Source organism: Gallinula chloropus (genome assembly GCF_964237585.1).
Source record: "Gallinula chloropus genome assembly, contig: HAP1_SCAFFOLD_313, whole genome shotgun sequence".
In the NCBI taxonomy this organism is placed as follows: Eukaryota; Metazoa; Chordata; class Aves; order Gruiformes; family Rallidae; genus Gallinula; species Gallinula chloropus.
The window spans coordinates 1-20885 of NW_028168567.1; the positions used below are offsets into that span (position 1 = coordinate 1).

At 51.5% G+C, this 20885-nt stretch overlaps 3 long non-coding RNA genes across 9 annotated transcripts; all 3 read right to left on the reverse strand.

The window, feature by feature from the left end:
• Positions 1–404: 404 nt before the first annotated feature.
• Positions 405–4655, reverse strand: LOC311204339. 3 transcript variants are annotated; one of them, XR_014618025.1, is made up of 4 exons: positions 4502–4655; positions 2414–2651; positions 1549–1645; positions 405–698 (listed from the first exon to the last, which is right to left on the reverse strand). It is a non-coding gene; the product is annotated as an uncharacterized lncRNA (long non-coding RNA). The 3 variants fall into 3 exon arrangements; XR_014618026.1 differs by having other exon boundaries at positions 4587–4601; XR_014618027.1 differs by lacking the exon at positions 4502–4655 and adding an exon at positions 3837–3851.
• Positions 4656–8470: 3815 nt separating this feature from the next.
• Positions 8471–12718, reverse strand: LOC311204341. Of its 3 annotated transcripts, none has more exons than XR_014618032.1 (4): positions 12567–12718; positions 10479–10716; positions 9614–9710; positions 8471–8763 (listed from the first exon to the last, which is right to left on the reverse strand). It is a non-coding gene; the product is annotated as an uncharacterized lncRNA (long non-coding RNA). The 3 variants fall into 3 exon arrangements; XR_014618033.1 differs by having other exon boundaries at positions 12652–12666; XR_014618034.1 differs by lacking the exon at positions 12567–12718 and adding an exon at positions 11902–11916.
• A 3321-nt stretch (positions 12719–16039) lies between these two features.
• Positions 16040–20290, reverse strand: LOC311204347. 3 transcript variants are annotated; one of them, XR_014618043.1, is made up of 4 exons: positions 20137–20290; positions 18049–18286; positions 17184–17280; positions 16040–16333 (listed from the first exon to the last, which is right to left on the reverse strand). It is a non-coding gene; the product is annotated as an uncharacterized lncRNA (long non-coding RNA). The 3 variants fall into 3 exon arrangements; XR_014618044.1 differs by having other exon boundaries at positions 20222–20236; XR_014618045.1 differs by lacking the exon at positions 20137–20290 and adding an exon at positions 19472–19486.
• Between the last annotated feature and the right edge of the window lie 595 nt (positions 20291–20885).

Consider the following 20885-nt stretch of genomic DNA (forward strand, 5'->3'; position numbering starts at 1 on the left):
CAGAGACACACCCCCCCCCAAAGAGCCCCCCCACGATCCCCTAAAAAGGCCCTTAGGGCCCCCCAACTCCCCAAAGAGCCCCCCCAAAAAACCCAGACCCCCCAAACAGACCCCATAAAGAACCCTAACCACCCCCCAAAAAACCTGAGACTCCTTAAAGACGCCCCCAAGCCCCTCACATCCCCCCCAAAATGAGACCCCATAAAGATCCCCTCAAAGAACCCCACACCCCCCCTTAGAGAACCCCCCCCAAAAGCCCTAGACCCCACCAAAAAGAGACCCTGTAAAGACCCCATAGTCCCCCAAAAAGAGCCAACCGCCCTGACTCAGCTGCTGCCAGCCCCATCGATGGAAAGATGCCACAACAACAGTGGCCTTGGCCACGCTTTCTTGGAAACAACTGGTTCCCTCATCACCTCTGAATAATAAAAATTCTAAGGCATTTTACAACAATGTCCAATACAACAGTAAACTGCTGCCAAGTATAACCCAGAAAATTGTCAGCCGATTCTCCTCTGTCGAAACCGTTGCCAGCTTTGGGCTGAGATGCCTCCAAGGTTTGGTCACCTTCGTCTTCAGCCAACATTGCCAAGTCTCTTGGCTGTTCTTCTGGATCCCCTGGAAGAAGACTGGTAGACTGCCTGGAGAAGTGACTCAATCTGCTCTTCTGTTAGTCTTTCCTCACTTTCTTCCACCATCTGCAGGTCAAAAACCAATACATTGTTATTCAATCCATACTTCCTTCCTCAGCTCCAAACAGGAAGACTCGGCCCCAGTAAATACTGCTTTCAATGGATGCAAGACGTAGCCTGAACTCATCACAAAAGCATTTTACAAAGTGGAACTCTTGTAATATTGATAACAACACAAAACAAAAAAGCTCCCTTGTTAGCCACGACAGCTGGCATGCCACAGTGAGACCCTGCTTCTGTTACAAGGAGAACACCACGCTCAGAACAGGCTTTCCTCCTAAAGCCTCTCAGCCTAAGAAAAACCAAACCAAAATACCCAAAGAATTCCCACAAACTAGAAACCCCCACAAAGCCCAAAAACCAAAGAAGCCACAAACCCCCATTAAAGACACACACAAACCCCAGACCCCACAAGAAAAGCTGCGGGAACTCAAAACACCACAGAAGCCCCTAGCCCTCCCCCAAACCCGCAACCCACAGAACCCCAAAGCCTTCAAAAGGCAGAGAACCAAAACCCCCCCTTAGAACCCCAGTTAAAAAAAACAAACCAACAGAAAAACCTCACAAGCCCACACTAACCCCACAAATCCCAGACCCTGTAAAAAAACCAACCCACCCAACCCCTATAGCCACAAAAACCAGGAAAAAAGAAAAAAAAATCAGTAAAACTACAAACACCTTACCAACCTCCTTGGCTCATTTTCTGAGAGGAGCCTGCACCAGCAGACAGACTAACACATTTTACTCCTAAACTCGGTTCTCTGCGTTCTTTCTCTGCCCCTTCTCTACATCCTTTTCTTTCAACTTCCTCTTCCTACCCACAAGGCTGTCTAAACCAATGGATAGAAACACTAACCCAGGTAACAGTACATCCAGTTCAGATAAAGGCAATGAAATCACCAGCGCCAATACTACGACCTTCTTACAGGTACCACAAGCTCCCAAGAACTCACCTGTAACAGGAAAAGAGGAGAAACCATAGAGACCTTAAATGCAATACGCCAAAACCCGAAAGAGACTTATTCTTGTATATTGAATGTTAAAATCACATGCATAATTACTGAATTCTTTACAGCTGAAAACATATTTTTAGAAGACGACCCTGACAGTCTACCTGCAACTGCTGCAAGATGTCTATAATAAACCCCCACAATTTTCTGTAATTAAAAAAAAAACAAAACAAAAAAAAAACCAGGAAAGAATGCAATCAATCATCCAGGTAATTCTGAGTTAACTGATGCCCTGAATGGGACAAGTCGAACCCAAGCTAACACCAGCCAGTTTACTGCAATGCTTGTCTAGCATACACGTATATAAATCAAAATGACATGTGGCTAGAGGCCAGGTGCAAAAAAAATAAGACATTTGCACACCACAGCAGACAACCTGCCGAGGGCCACGATATGATATGCTGCAGCAGAGTCTTGTGGCTGTTCGCTCAAACACGCTGGTGGAATAGTCTGCATAACCGGCCCTGTGCACGATTTACATGGGGTTTTCTAAGCTATGCCTGATGTGGCTAAGGGATTTTTACTGGGCAATCCTGGTTTAAGACCAGTCTCGGCTCCTAAGGAATGCCAGCCAACAAAGATGTTTTCAGCCGTTAACAAGAGGAACAGAAATCCAACGACGAGCTGCTGCTTTTAAAACGTGGAGTCATCATTGTGACAAATGGCACCACGCAGATCTCTGTTAACACATTTGTAGACAAAGTGGAAGACCTGGGGTTGGGGACAGCTGTGCAACTCAGCCTTCATTTCCCGAGGGCAGGTATGCTCCGTCAGCTGCTGCCAGGTGTCGTCGACAACAAGAAACGGGCTGCACTCTGCCGGCTTGTCCACCTCGAACTTCTCAGCGCAGAGCTGGCGAACATCTTCGGTGGTTATAGACAGTCTCACCAGGAAAGATCTTTCCTGTACATCCACAGTACACTCCCTGGAACGCAACATGAAGGTGGTTCTGTAGAATGAGAAAACACACATCAGCAACTCAAAAACCCCAACAGCTGAAGCGTCAGCAACAAACCTGTCCCCACACTGAGACTCACCCCCGCGATTCCCACGCCCGACAGCCACCTCGCCAACTGCAATACTGGTGGCAAAACTGTGGCAAGCGGAACAGAAATTCCTAAGCCAACACCCTCCTTTCCTCATATTACACTCTAACCCTGCAATTACAGCCAAACAGGACTTGTCCTGCCGAGCAAAACCAGGAAACAAAATGCAGTGAGGCTAAGCAATGTCTGAGGCAGCAGGGTCGAGAGATGGTGCTGCTGCACTACTGCCACAAAACAGGCACCTCCTATGGCCGTGTCAGTCAGAAGGAATAAGAAAAAAGCCTCTGCCAGTGGCAGCAAACGGTGCTGATCCCCAAGTTACTGCGTGATAAGCCATCTGCATTCTTATGCTGCAGCACGCAAAGTGTTTTAGGGTGCTTCAGTCCAGTCAGGACACTTTCATTGCATTAAACCGGTGACAATCTGGGGTCCGAGCCCGATTTAACCGGCTTTCCCATGACAGCTTTTTTTCTTTTTTACAGTAAGGCTTAGAGGGAAGCAGAAAGAAAGCTTCCTCGGCAACATTAGGCTAAACCCTAATGGCAAAAGCCTCGTGGCAAAAGCTGGACCTTTTTTCTGTGTTGAAACTGACATGTTCTTACAACTCCGATAACATGGAAAAAGTCTAAGTGCACCCTACAAGGAAATGCAGTTCTACCTTTCAGAAAGCATTTAAAGAGGAAAAAAAACCAAGCAACAACTGGGGGAAAAGCAACCACAAACATCTTTTGAACACATGAACAAAGCAAGCTGCTGTAGTGTGCTTTTTTAAAAAAAAAAAGACATTAACTGTGGTTACAGACTGAAAAAGATACAATTAAAGGAAGTGGAAAAATGGCACAGTGAGAAAGACCTGTTTATCAACTCAGCGGGTGCCAATGTCTGTATGCTAAACCAATCAGGCACGCTAAATCACAATGGCAAAGATGTACATTGCACAAAAGCAAGCCAGCAAAAGCTACCATTGAGAAGGTGGTTCTACCACTTAAGTTCCAAGAAGCACTCTTATCTTTAACAAAGTATTTTTACAGCTTGCAAACTGAAACACTGAAGCTTTGCAGCAGCATTTAAACGAGGTCAGGACTGACCCTGACGAAACAGGGCCTATCCGTTTCTGTTACCGGGGTGAAGCAATTATGAAAAATCAGCCCTAGAGGAGGAAAATCAAGCTGCAGTTTTAGTTCCTAATGTATGTAACACACAGATGTTTTTAAAAGCACGCGCTTTAGACAGACGGGACTGCTTCGAGAAGAGGCTGAAGCTCCCACAAGCACTCCTAACATATACTAAGTATCAAAGTTATTTATGGAGCGGCAGAAAATTGTACTCAATCATCCTCACAATATGGCATTTTTTGCCTTTTCATCCTAGAGACGGAGGGAGGATGAAGGCCTTCCGGGGTCCGAGAGCTGATAAAACTGCAGGAGCCCATCACAAGTGTAGCTACCACATTGTTAAGTCACGATGACTCCCCCTGCTCGATCGAAAATATCTCACCTCATAAGGCAGAGTCCATCAGTAGATTCCCAGGTCACACAGGCCTGCACTCTGCGAGCTGAACAGCTTTCTGTACTTCCACTTTACAGCGGAACCATGAGACTCTCTTGTTATGCTACTGATGTTGCCAACTTTAGGACCACCCTTGGATGGATTTCTACTCCAACAATGTCATCAAAATCTGCGCTGTGAAGAAGAACCCACCTTCCCTAGTCCTTTGCTTCATTTTAAGAAAAATAAACGAATGACAGGTTACCTTCTCCATGCAGAAAACACAGATCCATCGATTCCACCACGTACTCAACTTCAGTATCCAGCTCCAGCATGTCACACCTACTCACCCAGTGTGATAACACAGTCAAGAAGTCATCATTTTCATTCAGCCTCCCTGAGACAAAGGGAATAGAGACAGTCAGAGACAAACTGCGCTTTCCTTACCAGCCTCACCGTTTGAAAGGAAAGTGTTGCTTCGCTGCCTTCGCTGAGAAGTACATCTGTATTACTCTAGATCCTCCTGTAACCAGTGCGCAGCAAAGTGGGTGTCACCTGACACTGGCTGGACAGGACGCCAATGCCAGCTTCGTCCCATACTCTCTAGCGAGCGCAAATCCGACGATGCACACTTTGAGGCGTGCTCTCCTCAGGCAGCAACTCTGTCTTCTGCAGGATCTGCTGGAGATGCCCCTCGTTTCATGAACTGCTGCCAACAGCACCTGCATTTATGGAGAATAAAGCATATTCAAGGGCCAGCTTGCTGTCTGGGACAGTGAGATATAGAATGAAAAAAAAAAAAAAGAACACCAGACAACAGGCTAGAGAAATTTTTGGAGAAAACAAGACAGGTGCAGATCACGACAAAGAGATGGAAAAGGAAAGTAACTGCAGTGGCCTGCAGGACAGAGATGGAAGACGAAAAAAGGAGGAAGAGAAAGCAGGAAAAAAGCACAGAGAGAAAAAGAAAAGGGAGAGGGAGATGAAGAAAGAGAAAGGGAGAGAAGAAAAGGGAGCAGGACAGTACAATAGAGAAGTACAGGCAAGGGGAAAAAAAAAAAAAATCAGAGGAGTAGTAAGAAAGGGCAGGGGTCAGTGGAGGGCTGGGAAGGACCAAGACTCACAAGAAGGACAACAGGTTCTGGATGGGTAACCACCCAACTCTTAAACTTTTGGGGACTTAATGGGTACAAGGTATCCAAGAAGAAAGCTCAAATAGCAAGCCAAACAGTAATGTCTCCAATGGGCTTGGACATTTCACAAGGGCAACAAAGGCTGACAAGGAAACAAAAGGCAGAGCAGAACCTGTGCTCCATTTTCATTTACCATAAAAAATTATAGAAACCCCGCGAGCCACGGAACCCCCAAAAACCCAATTAAAACCACAAAAGAAACCCAAACCAGAAAACCAACAAAAGACCAGAGCAAAATAACCACCGAGCCGAAGAAACCAGCAAACCCGGAAACCCCAGACACCACAAGAACCCCCGATAACCACTGAACGCCACAGCAGCCACAAGAGAAGCCCTAAGCCCTCCTCTGCCAAAACAGCCCCGCGAGACAGAAAACCCACAAGCCGCAACTAGAGAGAGACACAGACCCACGCAAACCCCCAAATCCCCCCAAACCTGCCAGTCCCGCGGCCCGGACACGCTCAGACTGACCGGAAGAGTCCAGTCGCGCCCCGCCCCGCCGGCCCCTTCGGTGCCCCGTGTCTCCCGTGCCGGCTGCTCGGGGAACGGGAGCTCTGGCCCGGCCGCACCCCCGAGCCCCCGCCGCGACCCCCTCCGTGCACTGCCCGCGCGGCGCGGAGCCCCCCCTCCCGGCCCAGACACCCCGCCGGACGCCGCGGAGACACGTCCCGGCACGGACCGGCGCCGGCAGAAGGCCGGCCGCGGCTGGGGGGGGGTGGAAGGCGCGGCGCCTCGCCGCCCGCGCGCCCCGCACCGACCCCCGGCCCGCCGCGACCACTCGCGCCGCGACCCGCCGACCGCCCGGCCCCGGCCGACCCCGCGACGGGCGGCGGAACCGGAGCCTCACCGGGAGGGAGCGCCGGCATCCCGACGGGCCCCCTCATCGCCCCGGAAAGCACGGGCAGGCTCCTCGTGGCAGCTCCGCGGTTATACTGCCCGGAAAGGAGCGGGGCATGCCGGGATATACTGCCCCGGAAAGGAGCGGGGCATGCCGGGATATACTCCCCCGCAAGGGAGCGGGGCATGGCGGCGCCCATCTCCGTGCGGCTCCGGCGGAAAAATGGCCGCCGGAGGACTTCCGGGCATGGCGGCGCCCATCTCCGTACGGCTCCGGCGGTTAAATGGCGACCGAGGGGCTTACGGGCATGGCGGCGCCCATCTCCGTGCGGCTACGGCGGAAAAATGGCCGCCGGGGGGCTTCCGGGCATGGCGGCGCCCATCTCCGTGCGGCTCCGGCGGTTAAAAGGCGGCCGGGGTGCCTTCCGGGCATGGCGGCGCCCATCTCCGTGCGGCTACGGCGGAAAAATGGCCGCCGGGGGGCTTCCGGGCATGGCGGCGCCCATCTCCGTGCGGCTCCGGCGGTTAAAAGGCGGCCGGGGGGCTTCCGAGCATGGCGGCGCCCATCTCCGTGCGGCTCCGACGGAAAAATGGCCGCCGGGGGGCTTCCGGGCCCCCGTTTGGGGGCGCGAGCTTGGGGGGGGGCTACACAGCACAGCTGCCCCGTTCGGGAAGCTAAGCAGGGACCAGTTCGGTCAGCGCCCGGATGGGCGACCTCCCCCCGTCTTCGAATCCCCGCACCTAACAGTGCCCCCGCCACGTGCGCCCCTCCTCCCAAAATCTGACCCCCCCCGAGGGAGTCCCATCACCTTCGAGGGTTCCCCGGACCTGACAGTGCCCCGGCCGACCCCGCGACGGGCGAAGGAAACCCCGCCTCCCCGGGAGGGAACTTTCGGAACGCTGCGGCTTCCGTGCGCTGCGCCACCCGGGCGCAGTACCGCTGCGTGTCCGCAAGGCGGCAGCACCGAGCGATCCCGCGAGGGGGGGGGGTACCGGCGCCTCTCCGGGAGGGAGCGGCCGGTGACCTCACAGCTTCCCCGTCCGGGAAGCTAAGCAGGTACCAGCTCGGTCAGCGCCCGGATGGGCGACCTCACCCCGTCTTCGAATCCCCGCACATGACAGTGACCCCCCCCCCCCGCGCGCCCCCTCCCAAAATCTGCCCCCCCGAGGGAGTCCCATCGCCTTCGGGGGTTCCCCGGACCTGACAGTGCCCCGGCCGACCCCGCGACGGGCGGCGGAACCCCCCCCTCACCGGGAGGGAGCGGCCGCCCCGCAATGGCGGCGTCCCTCGTTAAAGCGCCCTGCCGCTCGCGCTGCGCCGCCCGGCCGCAGTCCGCACGCAGCGGGCTCTGCGCGCACCCGCGCAGGAACGCGGCGAGTGTGCACGGAGGCAGCAGAACGCGGCGGCTTCCGTGCGCTGCGCCACCCGGGCGCAGTACCGCTGCGTGTCCGCAAGGCGGCAGCACCGAGGACCCCCGTGTTCGAATCCCCGCTCGGGCCTTTCCGCCAGTGCTCGGGCCTTTCCGCCAGTGCTCGTATCTCTCCGCCTCTGCTCGTATCTCTCCGCCTCTGCTCGGCCCTTTTCGGCTCCCCCTGCCCCACTAATTACCCGTCTGCCGCTGACCTGCGCTCATTAACAACCCCCCATCTCCTCCAGCGAATTCAACCCCCCTCCCAACCCTACTGCGACCCCTCTGAGAGCCCTCGAACCCCACCCTGGCCCCTGACCCCCTAGAAGGCCCCCGAAGGAACCCCCAACACCCCAAAAATAGACCCTAGAGAGACCCCCCCAGAACCCCTCAGAGACACACCCCCCCCCAAAGAGCCCCCCCACGATCCCCTAAAAAGGCCCTTAGGGCCCCCCAACTCCCCAAAGAGCCCCCCCAAAAAACCCAGACCCCCCAAACAGACCCCATAAAGAACCCTAACCACCCCCCAAAAAACCTGAGACTCCTTAAAGACGCCCCCAAGCCCCTCACATCCCCCCCAAAATGAGACCCCATAAAGATCCCCTCAAAGAACCCCACACCCCCCCTTAGAGAACCCCCCCCAAAAGCCCTAGACCCCACCAAAAAGAGACCCTGTAAAGACCCCATAGTCCCCCAAAAAGAGCCAACCGCCCTGACTCAGCTGCTGCCAGCCCCATCGATGGAAAGATGCCACAACAACAGTGGCCTTGGCCACGCTTTCTTGGAAACAACTGGTTCCCTCATCACCTCTGAATAATAAAAATTCTAAGGCATTTTACAACAATGTCCAATACAACAGTAAACTGCTGCCAAGTATAACCCAGAAAATTGTCAGCCGATTCTCCTCTGTCGAAACCGTTGCCAGCTTTGGGCTGAGATGCCTCCAAGGTTTGGTCACCTTCGTCTTCAGCCAACATTGCCAAGTCTCTTGGCTGTTCTTCTGGATCCCCTGGAAGAAGACTGGTGACTGCCTGGAGAAGTGACTCAATCTGCTCTTCTGTTAGTCTTTCCTCACTTTCTTCCACCATCTGCAGGTCAAAAACCAATACATTGTTATTCAATCCATACTTCCTTCCTCAGCTCCAAACAGGAAGACTCGGCCCCAGTAAATACTGCTTTCAATGGATGCAAGACGTAGCCTGAACTCATCACAAAAGCATTTTACAAAGTGGAACTCTTGTAATATTGATAACAACACAAAACAAAAAAGCTCCCTTGTTAGCCACGACAGCTGGCATGCCACAGTGAGACCCTGCTTCTGTTACAAGGAGAACACCACGCTCAGAACAGGCTTTCCTCCTAAAGCCTCTCAGCCTAAGAAAAACCAAACCAAAATACCCAAAGAATTCCCACAAACTAGAAACCCCCACAAAGCCCAAAAACCAAAGAAGCCACAAACCCCCATTAAAGACACACACAAACCCCAGACCCCACAAGAAAAGCTGCGGGAACTCAAAACACCACAGAAGCCCCTAGCCCTCCCCCAAACCCGCAACCCACAGAACCCCAAAGCCTTCAAAAGGCAGAGAACCAAAACCCCCCCTTAGAACCCCAGTTAAAAAAAACAAACCAACAGAAAAACCTCACAAGCCCACACTAACCCCACAAATCCCAGACCCTGTAAAAAAACCAACCCACCCAACCCCTATAGCCACAAAAACCAGGAAAAAAGAAAAAAAAATCAGTAAAACTACAAACACCTTACCAACCTCCTTGGCTCATTTTCTGAGAGGAGCCTGCACCAGCAGACAGACTAACACATTTTACTCCTAAACTCGGTTCTCTGCGTTCTTTCTCTGCCCCTTCTCTACATCCTTTTCTTTCAACTTCCTCTTCCTACCCACAAGGCTGTCTAAACCAATGGATAGAAACACTAACCCAGGTAACAGTACATCCAGTTCAGATAAAGGCAATGAAATCACCAGCGCCAATACTACGACCTTCTTACAGGTACCACAAGCTCCCAAGAACTCACCTGTAACAGGAAAAGAGGAGAAACCATAGAGACCTTAAATGCAATACGCCAAAACCCGAAAGAGACTTATTCTTGTATATTGAATGTTAAAATCACATGCATAATTACTGAATTCTTTACAGCTGAAAACATATTTTTAGAAGACGACCCTGACAGTCTACCTGCAACTGCTGCAAGATGTCTATAATAAACCCCCACAATTTTCTGTAATTAAAAAAAAAACAAAACAAAAAAAAAACCAGGAAAGAATGCAATCAATCATCCAGGTAATTCTGAGTTAACTGATGCCCTGAATGGGACAAGTCGAACCCAAGCTAACACCAGCCAGTTTACTGCAATGCTTGTCTAGCATACACGTATATAAATCAAAATGACATGTGGCTAGAGGCCAGGTGCAAAAAAAATAAGACATTTGCACACCACAGCAGACAACCTGCCGAGGGCCACGATATGATATGCTGCAGCAGAGTCTTGTGGCTGTTCGCTCAAACACGCTGGTGGAATAGTCTGCATAACCGGCCCTGTGCACGATTTACATGGGGTTTTCTAAGCTATGCCTGATGTGGCTAAGGGATTTTTACTGGGCAATCCTGGTTTAAGACCAGTCTCGGCTCCTAAGGAATGCCAGCCAACAAAGATGTTTTCAGCCGTTAACAAGAGGAACAGAAATCCAACGACGAGCTGCTGCTTTTAAAACGTGGAGTCATCATTGTGACAAATGGCACCACGCAGATCTCTGTTAACACATTTGTAGACAAAGTGGAAGACCTGGGGTTGGGGACAGCTGTGCAACTCAGCCTTCATTTCCCGAGGGCAGGTATGCTCCGTCAGCTGCTGCCAGGTGTCGTCGACAACAAGAAACGGGCTGCACTCTGCCGGCTTGTCCACCTCGAACTTCTCAGCGCAGAGCTGGCGAACATCTTCGGTGGTTATAGACAGTCTCACCAGGAAAGATCTTTCCTGTACATCCACAGTACACTCCCTGGAACGCAACATGAAGGTGGTTCTGTAGAATGAGAAAACACACATCAGCAACTCAAAAACCCCAACAGCTGAAGCGTCAGCAACAAACCTGTCCCCACACTGAGACTCACCCCCGCGATTCCCACGCCCGACAGCCACCTCGCCAACTGCAATACTGGTGGCAAAACTGTGGCAAGCGGAACAGAAATTCCTAAGCCAACACCCTCCTTTCCTCATATTACACTCTAACCCTGCAATTACAGCCAAACAGGACTTGTCCTGCCGAGCAAAACCAGGAAACAAAATGCAGTGAGGCTAAGCAATGTCTGAGGCAGCAGGGTCGAGAGATGGTGCTGCTGCACTACTGCCACAAAACAGGCACCTCCTATGGCCGTGTCAGTCAGAAGGAATAAGAAAAAAGCCTCTGCCAGTGGCAGCAAACGGTGCTGATCCCCAAGTTACTGCGTGATAAGCCATCTGCATTCTTATGCTGCAGCACGCAAAGTGTTTTAGGGTGCTTCAGTCCAGTCAGGACACTTTCATTGCATTAAACCGGTGACAATCTGGGGTCCGAGCCCGATTTAACCGGCTTTCCCATGACAGCTTTTTTTCTTTTTTACAGTAAGGCTTAGAGGGAAGCAGAAAGAAAGCTTCCTCGGCAACATTAGGCTAAACCCTAATGGCAAAAGCCTCGTGGCAAAAGCTGGACCTTTTTTCTGTGTTGAAACTGACATGTTCTTACAACTCCGATAACATGGAAAAAGTCTAAGTGCACCCTACAAGGAAATGCAGTTCTACCTTTCAGAAAGCATTTAAAGAGGAAAAAAAACCAAGCAACAACTGGGGGAAAAGCAACCACAAACATCTTTTGAACACATGAACAAAGCAAGCTGCTGTAGTGTGCTTTTTTAAAAAAAAAAAGACATTAACTGTGGTTACAGACTGAAAAAGATACAATTAAAGGAAGTGGAAAAATGGCACAGTGAGAAAGACCTGTTTATCAACTCAGCGGGTGCCAATGTCTGTATGCTAAACCAATCAGGCACGCTAAATCACAATGGCAAAGATGTACATTGCACAAAAGCAAGCCAGCAAAAGCTACCATTGAGAAGGTGGTTCTACCACTTAAGTTCCAAGAAGCACTCTTATCTTTAACAAAGTATTTTTACAGCTTGCAAACTGAAACACTGAAGCTTTGCAGCAGCATTTAAACGAGGTCAGGACTGACCCTGACGAAACAGGGCCTATCCGTTTCTGTTACCGGGGTGAAGCAATTATGAAAAATCAGCCCTAGAGGAGGAAAATCAAGCTGCAGTTTTAGTTCCTAATGTATGTAACACACAGATGTTTTTAAAAGCACGCGCTTTAGACAGACGGGACTGCTTCGAGAAGAGGCTGAAGCTCCCACAAGCACTCCTAACATATACTAAGTATCAAAGTTATTTATGGAGCGGCAGAAAATTGTACTCAATCATCCTCACAATATGGCATTTTTTGCCTTTTCATCCTAGAGACGGAGGGAGGATGAAGGCCTTCCGGGGTCCGAGAGCTGATAAAACTGCAGGAGCCCATCACAAGTGTAGCTACCACATTGTTAAGTCACGATGACTCCCCCTGCTCGATCGAAAATATCTCACCTCATAAGGCAGAGTCCATCAGTAGATTCCCAGGTCACACAGGCCTGCACTCTGCGAGCTGAACAGCTTTCTGTACTTCCACTTTACAGCGGAACCATGAGACTCTCTTGTTATGCTACTGATGTTGCCAACTTTAGGACCACCCTTGGATGGATTTCTACTCCAACAATGTCATCAAAATCTGCGCTGTGAAGAAGAACCCACCTTCCCTAGTCCTTTGCTTCATTTTAAGAAAAATAAACGAATGACAGGTTACCTTCTCCATGCAGAAAACACAGATCCATCGATTCCACCACGTACTCAACTTCAGTATCCAGCTCCAGCATGTCACACCTACTCACCCAGTGTGATAACACAGTCAAGAAGTCATCATTTTCATTCAGCCTCCCTGAGACAAAGGGAATAGAGACAGTCAGAGACAAACTGCGCTTTCCTTACCAGCCTCACCGTTTGAAAGGAAAGTGTTGCTTCGCTGCCTTCGCTGAGAAGTACATCTGTATTACTCTAGATCCTCCTGTAACCAGTGCGCAGCAAAGTGGGTGTCACCTGACACTGGCTGGACAGGACGCCAATGCCAGCTTCGTCCCATACTCTCTAGCGAGCGCAAATCCGACGATGCACACTTTGAGGCGTGCTCTCCTCAGGCAGCAACTCTGTCTTCTGCAGGATCTGCTGGAGATGCCCCTCGTTTCATGAACTGCTGCCAACAGCACCTGCATTTATGGAGAATAAAGCATATTCAAGGGCCAGCTTGCTGTCTGGGACAGTGAGATATAGAATGAAAAAAAAAAAAAAGAACACCAGACAACAGGCTAGAGAAATTTTTGGAGAAAACAAGACAGGTGCAGATCACGACAAAGAGATGGAAAAGGAAAGTAACTGCAGTGGCCTGCAGGACAGAGATGGAAGACGAAAAAAGGAGGAAGAGAAAGCAGGAAAAAAGCACAGAGAGAAAAAGAAAAGGGAGAGGGAGATGAAGAAAGAGAAAGGGAGAGAAGAAAAGGGAGCAGGACAGTACAATAGAGAAGTACAGGCAAGGGGAAAAAAAAAAAAAATCAGAGGAGTAGTAAGAAAGGGCAGGGGTCAGTGGAGGGCTGGGAAGGACCAAGACTCACAAGAAGGACAACAGGTTCTGGATGGGTAACCACCCAACTCTTAAACTTTTGGGGACTTAATGGGTACAAGGTATCCAAGAAGAAAGCTCAAATAGCAAGCCAAACAGTAATGTCTCCAATGGGCTTGGACATTTCACAAGGGCAACAAAGGCTGACAAGGAAACAAAAGGCAGAGCAGAACCTGTGCTCCATTTTCATTTACCATAAAAAATTATAGAAACCCCGCGAGCCACGGAACCCCCAAAAACCCAATTAAAACCACAAAAGAAACCCAAACCAGAAAACCAACAAAAGACCAGAGCAAAATAACCACCGAGCCGAAGAAACCAGCAAACCCGGAAACCCCAGACACCACAAGAACCCCCGATAACCACTGAACGCCACAGCAGCCACAAGAGAAGCCCTAAGCCCTCCTCTGCCAAAACAGCCCCGCGAGACAGAAAACCCACAAGCCGCAACTAGAGAGAGACACAGACCCACGCAAACCCCCAAATCCCCCCAAACCTGCCAGCCCCGCGGCCCGGACACGCTCAGACTGACCGGAAGAGTCCAGTCGCGCCCCGCCCCGCCGGCCCCTTCGGTGCCCCGTGTCTCCCGTGCCGGCTGCTCGGGGAACGGGAGCTCTGGCCCGGCCGCACCCCCGAGCCCCCGCCGCGACCCCCTCCGTGCACTGCCCGCGCGGCGCGGAGCCCCCCCTCCCGGCCCAGACACCCCGCCGGACGCCGCGGAGACACGTCCCGGCACGGACCGGCGCCGGCAGAAGGCCGGCCGCGGCTGGGGGGGGGTGGAAGGCGCGGCGCCTCGCCGCCCGCGCGCCCCGCACCGACCCCCGGCCCGCCGCGACCACTCGCGCCGCGACCCGCCGACCGCCCGGCCCCGGCCGACCCCGCGACGGGCGGCGGAACCGGAGCCTCACCGGGAGGGAGCGCCGGCATCCCGACGGGCCCCCTCATCGCCCCGGAAAGCACGGGCAGGCTCCTCGTGGCAGCTCCGCGGTTATACTGCCCGGAAAGGAGCGGGGCATGCCGGGATATACTGCCCCGGAAAGGAGCGGGGCATGCCGGGATATACTCCCCCGCAAGGGAGCGGGGCATGGCGGCGCCCATCTCCGTGCGGCTCCGGCGGAAAAATGGCCGCCGGAGGACTTCCGGGCATGGCGGCGCCCATCTCCGTACGGCTCCGGCGGTTAAATGGCGACCGAGGGGCTTACGGGCATGGCGGCGCCCATCTCCGTGCGGCTACGGCGGAAAAATGGCCGCCGGGGGGCTTCCGGGCATGGCGGCGCCCATCTCCGTGCGGCTCCGGCGGTTAAAAGGCGGCCGGGGGGCTTCCGAGCATGGCGGCGCCCATCTCCGTGCGGCTCCGACGGAAAAATGGCCGCCGGGGGGCTTCCGGGCCCCCGTTTGGGGGCGCGAGCTTGGGGGGGGGCTACACAGCACAGCTGCCCCGTTCGGGAAGCTAAGCAGGGACCAGTTCGGTCAGCGCCCGGATGGGCGACCTCCCCCCGTCTTCGAATCCCCGCACCTAACAGTGCCCCCGCCACGTGCGCCCCTCCTCCCAAAATCTGACCCCCCCCGAGGGAGTCCCATCACCTTCGAGGGTTCCCCGGACCTGACAGTGCCCCGGCCGACCCCGCGACGGGCGGCGGAACCCCCCCCTCACCGGGAGGGAGCGGCCGCCCCGCAATGGCGGCGTCCCTCGTTAAAGCGCCCTGCCGCTCGCGCTGCGCCGCCCGGCCGCAGTCCGCACGCAGCGGGCTCTGCGCGCACCCGCGCAGGAACGCGGCGAGTGTGCACGGAGGCAGCAGAACGCGGCGGCTTCCGTGCGCTGCGCCACCCGGGCGCAGTACCGCTGCGTGTCCGCAAGGCGGCAGCACCGAGGACCCCCGTGTTCGAATCCCCGCTCGGGCCTTTCCGCCAGTGCTCGGGCCTTTCCGCCAGTGCTCGTATCTCTCCGCCTCTGCTCGTATCTCTCCGCCTCTGCTCGGCCCTTTTCGGCTCCCCCTGCCCCACTAATTACCCGTCTGCCGCTGACCTGCGCTCATTAACAACCCCCCATCTCCTCCAGCGAATTCAACCCCCCTCCCAACCCTACTGCGACCCCTCTGAGAGCCCTCGAACCCCACCCTGGCCCCTGACCCCCTAGAAGGCCCCCGAAGGAACCCCCAACACCCCAAAAATAGACCCTAGAGAGACCCCCCCAGAACCCCTCAGAGACACACCCCCCCCCAAAGAGCCCCCCCATGATCCCCTAAAAAGGCCCTTAGGGCCCCCCAACTCCCCAAAGAGCCCCCCCAAAAAACCCAGACCCCCCAAACAGACCCCATAAAGAACCCTAACCACCCCCCAAAAAACCTGAGACTCCTTAAAGACGCCCCCAAGCCCCTCACATCCCCCCCAAAATGAGACCCCATAAAGATCCCCTCAAAGAACCCCACACCCCCCCTTAGAGAACCCCCCCCAAAAGCCCTAGACCCCACCAAAAAGAGACCCTGTAAAGACCCCATAGTCCCCCAAAAAGAGCCAACCGCCCTGACTCAGCTGCTGCCAGCCCCATCGATGGAAAGATGCCACAACAACAGTGGCCTTGGCCACGCTTTCTTGGAAACAACTGGTTCCCTCATCACCTCTGAATAATAAAAATTCTAAGGCATTTTACAACAATGTCCAATACAACAGTAAACTGCTGCCAAGTATAACCCAGAAAATTGTCAGCCGATTCTCCTCTGTCGAAACCGTTGCCAGCTTTGGGCTGAGATGCCTCCAAGGTTTGGTCACCTTCGTCTTCAGCCAACATTGCCAAGTCTCTTGGCTGTTCTTCTGGATCCCCTGGAAGAAGACTGGTAGACTGCCTGGAGAAGTGACTCAATCTGCTCTTCTGTTAGTCTTTCCTCACTTTCTTCCACCATCTGCAGGTCAAAAACCAATACATTGTTATTCAATCCATACTTCCTTCCTCAGCTCCAAACAGGAAGACTCGGCCCCAGTAAATACTGCTTTCAATGGATGCAAGACGTAGCCTGAACTCATCACAAAAGCATTTTACAAAGTGGAACTCTTGTAATATTGATAACAACACAAAACAAAAAAGCTCCCTTGTTAGCCACGACAGCTGGCATGCCACAGTGAGACCCTGCTTCTGTTACAAGGAGAACACCACGCTCAGAACAGGCTTTCCTCCTAAAGCCTCTCAGCCTAAGAAAAACCAAACCAAAATACCCAAAGAATTCCCACAAACTAGAAACCCCCACAAAGCCCAAAAACCAAAGAAGCCACAAACCCCCATTAAAGACACACACAAACCCCAGACCCCACAAGAAAAGCTGCGGGAACTCAAAACACCACAGAAGCCCCTAGCCCTCCCCCAAACCCGCAACCCACAGAACCCCAAAGCCTTCAAAAGGCAGAGAACCAAAACCCCCCCTTAGAACCCCAGTTAAAAAAAACAAACCAACAGAAAAACCTCACAAGCCCACACTAACCCCACAAATCCCAGACCCTGTAAAAAAACCAACCCACCCAACCCCTATAGCCACAAAAACCAGGAAAAAAGAAAAAAAAATCAGTAAAACTACAAACACCTTACCAACCTCCTTGGCTCATTTTCTGAGAGGAGCCTGCACCAGCAGACAGACTAACACATTTTACTCCTAAACTCGGTTCTCTGCGTTCTTTCTCTGCCCCTTCTCTACATCCTTTTCTTTCAACTTCCTCTTCCTACCCACAAGGCTGTCTAAACCAATGGATAGAAACACTAACCCAGGTAACAGTACATCCAGTTCAGATAAAGGCAATGAAATCACCAGCGCCAATACTACGACCTTCTTACAGGTACCACAAGCTCCCAAGAACTCACCTGTAACAGGAAAAGAGGAGAAACCATAGAGACCTTAAATGCAATACGCCAAAACCCGAAAGAGACTTATTCTTGTATATTGAATGTTAAAATCACATGCATAATTACTGAATTCTTTACAGCTGAAAACATATTTTTAGAAGACGACCCTGACAGTCTACCTGCAACTGCTGCAAGATGTCTATAATAAACCCCCACAATTTTCTGTAATTAAAAAAAAAACAAAACAAAAAAAAAACCAGGAAAGAATGCAATCAATCATCCAGGTAATTCTGAGTTAACTGATGCCCTGAATGGGACAAGTCGAACCCAAGCTAACACCAGCCAGTTTACTGCAATGCTTGTCTAGCATACACGTATATAAATCAAAATGACATGTGGCTAGAGGCCAGGTGCAAAAAAAATAAGACATTTGCACACCACAGCAGACAACCTGCCGAGGGCCACGATATGATATGCTGCAGCAGAGTCTTGTGGCTGTTCGCTCAAACACGCTGGTGGAATAGTCTGCATAACCGGCCCTGTGCACGATTTACATGGGGTTTTCTAAGCTATGCCTGATGTGGCTAAGGGATTTTTACTGGGCAATCCTGGTTTAAGACCAGTCTCGGCTCCTAAGGAATGCCAGCCAACAAAGATGTTTTCAGCCGTTAACAAGAGGAACAGAAATCCAACGACGAGCTGCTGCTTTTAAAACGTGGAGTCATCATTGTGACAAATGGCACCACGCAGATCTCTGTTAACACATTTGTAGACAAAGTGGAAGACCTGGGGTTGGGGACAGCTGTGCAACTCAGCCTTCATTTCCCGAGGGCAGGTATGCTCCGTCAGCTGCTGCCAGGTGTCGTCGACAACAAGAAACGGGCTGCACTCTGCCGGCTTGTCCACCTCGAACTTCTCAGCGCAGAGCTGGCGAACATCTTCGGTGGTTATAGACAGTCTCACCAGGAAAGATCTTTCCTGTACATCCACAGTACACTCCCTGGAACGCAACATGAAGGTGGTTCTGTAGAATGAGAAAACACACATCAGCAACTCAAAAACCCCAACAGCTGAAGCGTCAGCAACAAACCTGTCCCCACACTGAGACTCACCCCCGCGATTCCCACGCCCGACAGCCACCTCGCCAACTGCAATACTGGTGGCAAAACTGTGGCAAGCGGAACAGAAATTCCTAAGCCAACACCCTCCTTTCCTCATATTACACTCTAACCCTGCAATTACAGCCAAACAGGACTTGTCCTGCCGAGCAAAACCAGGAAACAAAATGCAGTGAGGCTAAGCAATGTCTGAGGCAGCAGGGTCGAGAGATGGTGCTGCTGCACTACTGCCACAAAACAGGCACCTCCTATGGCCGTGTCAGTCAGAAGGAATAAGAAAAAAGCCTCTGCCAGTGGCAGCAAACGGTGCTGATCCCCAAGTTACTGCGTGATAAGCCATCTGCATTCTTATGCTGCAGCACGCAAAGTGTTTTAGGGTGCTTCAGTCCAGTCAGGACACTTTCATTGCATTAAACCGGTGACAATCTGGGGTCCGAGCCCGATTTAACCGGCTTTCCCATGACAGCTTTTTTTCTTTTTTACAGTAAGGCTTAGAGGGAAGCAGAAAGAAAGCTTCCTCGGCAACATTAGGCTAAACCCTAATGGCAAAAGCCTCGTGGCAAAAGCTGGACCTTTTTTCTGTGTTGAAACTGACATGTTCTTACAACTCCGATAACATGGAAAAAGTCTAAGTGCACCCTACAAGGAAATGCAGTTCTACCTTTCAGAAAGCATTTAAAGAGGAAAAAAAACCAAGCAACAACTGGGGGAAAAGCAACCACAAACATCTTTTGAACACATGAACAAAGCAAGCTGCTGTAGTGTGCTTTTTTAAAAAAAAAAAGACATTAACTGTGGTTACAGACTGAAAAAGATACAATTAAAGGAAGTGGAAAAATGGCACAGTGAGAAAGACCTGTTTATCAACTCAGCGGGTGCCAATGTCTGTATGCTAAACCAATCAGGCACGCTAAATCACAATGGCAAAGATGTACATTGCACAAAAGCAAGCCAGCAAAAGCTACCATTGAGAAGGTGGTTCTACCACTTAAGTTCCAAGAAGCACTCTTATCTTTAACAAAGTATTTTTACAGCTTGCAAACTGAAACACTGAAGCTTTGCAGCAGCATTTAAACGAGGTCAGGACTGACCCTGACGAAACAGGGCCTATCCGTTTCTGTTACCGGGGTGAAGCAATTATGAAAAATCAGCCCTAGAGGAGGAAAATCAAGCTGCAGTTTTAGTTCCTAATGTATGTAACACACAGATGTTTTTAAAAGCACGCGCTTTAGACAGACGGGACTGCTTCGAGAAGAGGCTGAAGCTCCCACAAGCACTCCTAACATATACTAAGTATCAAAGTTATTTATGGAGCGGCAGAAAATTGTACTCAATCATCCTCACAATATGGCATTTTTTGCCTTTTCATCCTAGAGACGGAGGGAGGATGAAGGCCTTCCGGGGTCCGAGAGCTGATAAAACTGCAGGAGCCCATCACAAGTGTAGCTACCACATTGTTAAGTCACGATGACTCCCCCTGCTCGATCGAAAATATCTCACCTCATAAGGCAGAGTCCATCAGTAGATTCCCAGGTCACACAGGCCTGCACTCTGCGAGCTGAACAGCTTTCTGTACTTCCACTTTACAGCGGAACCATGAGACTCTCTTGTTATGCTACTGATGTTGCCAACTTTAGGACCACCCTTGGATGGATTTCTACTCCAACAATGTCATCAAAATCTGCGCTGTGAAGAAGAACCCACCTTCCCTAGTCCTTTGCTTCATTTTAAGAAAAATAAACGAATGACAGGTTACCTTCTCCATGCAGAAAACACAGATCCATCGATTCCACCACGTACTCAACTTCAGTATCCAGCTCCAGCATGTCACACCTACTCACCCAGTGTGATAACACAGTCAAGAAGTCATCATTTTCATTCAGCCTCCCTGAGACAAAGGGAATAGAGACAGTCAGAGACAAACTGCGCTTTCCTTACCAGCCTCACCGTTTGAAAGGAAAGTGTTGCTTCGCTGCCTTCGCTGAGAAGTACATCTGTATTACTCTAGATCCTCCTGTAACCAGTGCGCAGCAAAGTGGGTGTCACCTGACACTGGCTGGACAGGACGCCAATGCCAGCTTCGTCCCATACTCTCTAGCGAGCGCAAATCCGACGATGCACACTTTGAGGCGTGCTCTCCTCAGGCAGCAACTCTGTCTTCTGCAGGATCTGCTGGAGATGCCCCTCGTTTCATGAACTGCTGCCAACAGCACCTGCATTTATGGAGAATAAAGCATATTCAAGGGCCAGCTTGCTGTCTGGGACAGTGAGATATAGAATGAAAAAAAAAAAAAAGAACACCAGACAACAGGCTAGAGAAATTTTTGGAGAAAACAAGACAGGTGCAGATCACGACAAAGAGATGGAAAAGGAAAGTAACTGCAGTGGCCTGCAGGACAGAGATGGAAGACGAAAAAAGGAGGAAGAGAAAGCAGGAAAAAAGCACAGAGAGAAAAAGAAAAGGGAGAGGGAGATGAAGAAAGAGAAAGGGAGAGAAGAAAAGGG